The sequence below is a fragment of the Cupressus sempervirens genome, chromosome 5 (assembly GCF_028749045.1).
Source record: "Cupressus sempervirens isolate cs-2001-9-10 chromosome 5, ASM2874904v1, whole genome shotgun sequence".
Classification (NCBI taxonomy): Eukaryota; Viridiplantae; Streptophyta; class Pinopsida; order Cupressales; family Cupressaceae; genus Cupressus; species Cupressus sempervirens.
The window spans coordinates 873,503,094-873,507,601 of NC_143122.1; positions in this window are offsets into that span (position 1 = coordinate 873,503,094).

Consider the following 4,508-nt stretch of genomic DNA (forward strand, 5'->3'; position numbering starts at 1 on the left):
TCATCTAATTCTTCTTGAGTAATATAAATATCTCCCTGTGATCCCATTTGTTGAACTTATTCACCAGTGAGCTGCTCTTCTCCAATCCTCAAAGGGGATTGGGTGGGTGAATATTCCTCATCTTGAGGCCTTTCTTCTATCATTACCTTTTGCCTCTTAGGACTAGGCTCTTCAGGTCTCTCCTCTTTGGCTATACTGGTAGATCCTATTATTTGTTTGCCCTTGTCTATAGGAACCCTTTTATTCTAAATTATAGTAGATCCAGGCCTCTTTTGTACAATTATTTGATCATTTCTCACGTTTGGAGTGAAAGCCAACCTCCTCATGACCTCTCTGGCATTATCAGGATATGAATCAATAAAAAAAAGTTTCTTTTCATTCATGACCTCCATTATTTCAAGGAAGGTATTCATGAGCTTACTTATTTTGTTAGCCTCTGTAATAGCATTATCCAAAGGATCATATTTATTATCAAAACAATGAATGAATGAATTCTAAGACCCAAGAATAAACTCTCCATTTTTCCTTTTTAGTTGCCTACTCCTGCAATGAGAATTCATTCCTTATAATATCCTCTGGATAATAAGAATCGTGCTTGACCGGTCCCAACTTGATTCTATGCCTCAACATCTGATTGAAAAATCCCTCAGAATCACAAAAATGGGGATGAGAGACAACCATCATATACTGCTCCAAAATTTTATGCAAAAAGATTCATCCGCCTTTTGTAATCACAAACTGATGGGCCACTGTGCAGGTAGGAAAAATTGACCCTAATTGCCTTTTCAACAAAAACATTTCTTCCACTCCCCCTAACTACCATAAAACTTCAGCCATTCCCACCTTCAAAAGAACTTGTTAAGGAAAAACATGAGGGTTCCCCTTGAAACCATAGATTCTAAAAATAGTAGAAACAGGGTAGGGGATGATATCTCCCCAATTATTTGAAACTTTCAAGTCATGGGGGTTATCCATAGGCCTGATGAGACTCATTAGTACCCTAGGGATTCTGGGATTGTCACTCAATATGAGGCATCTCAATTTAGCAGCAAAATATCTATCAAATTTGACAAAACTAGCATTACTTGCATCTCAGGTCATATCTACACTCCACAACTGGAATGGTAGTATTTCCCCATTATCCTCTCTATTTAGTTCCATCTCATTACCAAAATATGTCACTCCTTTGAACAAAAACAAATGCATTAATAGAGAGTAGTGACCAAAAGTTTTTTCCACCTTGCCCTTCGCAATCCCAACTAAACCAATGTGAATTTCTTCAGCAAAAAAGAAAGCAAAATAAAAAATAACATCTACACCGAAGGAAGCAATCTGAACCATCATGTACATGAAACCAATGGGCATAAATTCTTGCTCATCTTCACCAAAAACTAGACATAAGGTCCTGTATATCTCTACAGCCCAGGAAGTGAAAAGACTCTTCTTAAAAGGCTCTCTAGAGGTTGCAGTAATTACTAGAAAAGTTCCTATTGTACCAATATGTGCCCTTAATGCACCTCCCCTAATTACATCCTTCTTTGCTTTATATTCATTCTCTAATTCTAGAAGATTGATTTGCACATGGTAGTTTGATAATGGTTCCAGGTGAAAAACCTCTCTAATTTCTTCAGGAGTAATTGAGACCAGAGGCACACCATCCTTTCTTCTTACAACCCTAATGACTTGGTCATAATTCTTAGCAATGGCTTCAAGCAAATCATAATCCATGAAAACACTTGGGACTACTAACTTTCCCAAATCAAAATTCTAGACATTAGCATGTGGGGCAAACAACTTTCTTTCCAAAAACCACTTTAAACAAGATAAGGCCAGTTTGAGTAGTTGTTGTAGACACCTAAATTTGATTACACCGCTTTGGTAATCTAATTTAGCCATCTCTAAAGGCATCATTAATTAAATTCTTATTTAATTAATCCTTTGCCATCCCTAGTTGATTAATTTAACTAATCATCTATAGTCCTAATTGATAAATCAAATAACCTATTATTTATCAATTAAATCCTAGTCTTCTATCTAATTCCAAAATCCCCATTTATTAAATAAATCTATTTGATAAATAAAACCCTCAAATCTAATAATCCCTAACCTATTCCTAAACCCTTCATTTAGCCTAATCCACCCCATCCACCCATACTAACCAAGCTTAGCCGCTAACTCACCCACCCTCATGAATGCCATCCACTTGCAAATCTCTAACAAGCCTAATCTAATCCTAAACCCAAGCCTAATCCACCCCCTAATGTTGTCACATTTCCTAAGCAAGCTTAAGACTTTCCTAAGCCAAGGAAAGTCAACAATCTTAACTCCCTCCAAAATATCCCAACCACCAAGCCATGAATGCTCTTACAAAGGCCATAAAGACTCTTACAAGCCATTATGAAGGGTCTTTATGAAGATATTATCCCTTGAGCCTCCTTTGTTGACTCATATTTTCCCTTTCCTCCACCCACTCACCTTGTGACACGTGTCACTCCCTGATTGGTGCTAAACAAGCACAATCCATGTGCTCCCCTTTGAGTGCATCCTAACCCTCCTTAAGCTTTCATCTCTCTTTGCATCTTAACCCTCCATCCCTCAAGCCCTTAGCCTATAAATTGAATCCCCTCCCAAGCCATTTCATCACAATCCTTGAGCTAAAATTATAAAGCCATTTTGAGAGCAAGTTTTACATCAAATCCATTCACCCAAGCCAAAATCCATCAAGAACACCATTAAAGCTAGTTTTGAGAACCTTGAGCATACATACCAAATCTAAGCAAATAGACTCATCCCTAAATCAAGTGACCATCCTCATTGGGAGAGCCATTCTATGGCTCATATTCTCATTTGAGGGTTTCACTTTGTCTCTCATTTATGTTATGGTATTTTAGTTTGTAAATGTTTTTGATTTCTTAATTTAGTGTTTCTAACATACTAATATAGCATATACATTTTGGCACGCCCGGTGGGATGCCACTATGGGTCATTCATTCATCCATTTCACCCTATGTTTTGTTCTTATAAACTAACTATCTAATGTTTATTGTTGTTTGAGTGGGTTGTAGGGTGTTTTGCTTATTTTTGCAAGTTAAAAAATGCACTTGGGAAGAAGACATACCCTCAAAAATCCAAAAATAACAAAAAATTAAAAAAATTCTAAAAAAAATCTGCATTTTTCATCTTTTTTCGTGTAGTGTCATCTCCGTAGTTTGGCATCTGCACCTGTAAACTGTCGTCTCCGCTAGCTACTCTATCGTCTCCGCAACCAAACTGACATCTCCGTAGTTTGGGGTCTCCACCTAGTTTTCTACTGTCGGCGCCGCCACTAGACTGTTGTTTGTGCATTCTCAACTGTCGCCTCCGTAGATCAGCGTCTCCGCCAACTACTTTGTCATCTCCGCAACCTGAACTATCATCTCTGCCGCCGCTAACCTAGACTGTCGTCTCTGTAAATCAGCATCTCCACTTGTCTCCTATTTTTTTTACGCCGCAAAACTGATTTGTCATCTCCACTTCTTTCTCTGTCGTCTCTGCAGATTAGCGTCTCCATAGATCAGTGTCTCTGAATTTTGGCATCTCCGTCTATTGAACTGTCGTCTCTGCCTGTTTATGTTGCATTTCTGCTTTAAAATCTTTATTTCTACACTTTGTAGTATAAATCAAAATTTGACTTTTAGTGGTTTTTTAGGATTTAGACCATTCTAAGCATTTTTATGCCTAAAAAAAAGAGCAAAAAAAGTTAAATTTTTTTTTCCATAGTTAAGCTTTCATTTTGAAAAATTTCGATTGACTAATAAATTTTCTTTTTTGTCTCATTGCAGGTTGGAGTAACAAACTCAATCATGTTTTTTTAGGTTTTTCATGGAATGAACTTGCATGTTTAAACACATTTTTCTTTTGAATGTATGTTGCTCAAAACACACTCTTGAATGCCATGGATTAAAAATCAATTTTCTTTGAATGCATGATTAAAACAACAAATCTAATCTTGAATGCAAAGGATCAATTAACCATTGCAATATCATCACACTTCATCTTTTGGGCATATAAAGAATCCACATTTTAAAAATCTTCTAAGTTATAAAACCTAATAAAGATGCTTTGAGTGAGTTTGTAGTTAGACTCACCCTCTTTAATCACCCATCAATTTAACCATTGGTTGCAATCTCAGTGCCATCTATGGGGATGGGTCCCCCTAAGAGGGTGTTAAGTGCTCCACAAAAATCAAACTCTACTTGTGTTTTTATTAGTTTTTCTAAGCTAGAAAATTTCTTGAATGCACATTAGGTTTGCTAACACTTCATTTGGGCACTAAAACTGAACAACCAATTGACATTGAGGGCCTCCGAGCGTGCGCTTGGCAATCAAGTTTCACACATCTTTGTTTTGGGCTTAAAACAAAATCACACTCAATCTTGAATGCCTAACAATCAATGAACATTGCATGGTCTTGATGCATTTTCAATGACGCTCACATTTCTTATGTTGACGATCTCTCGACTTCCATT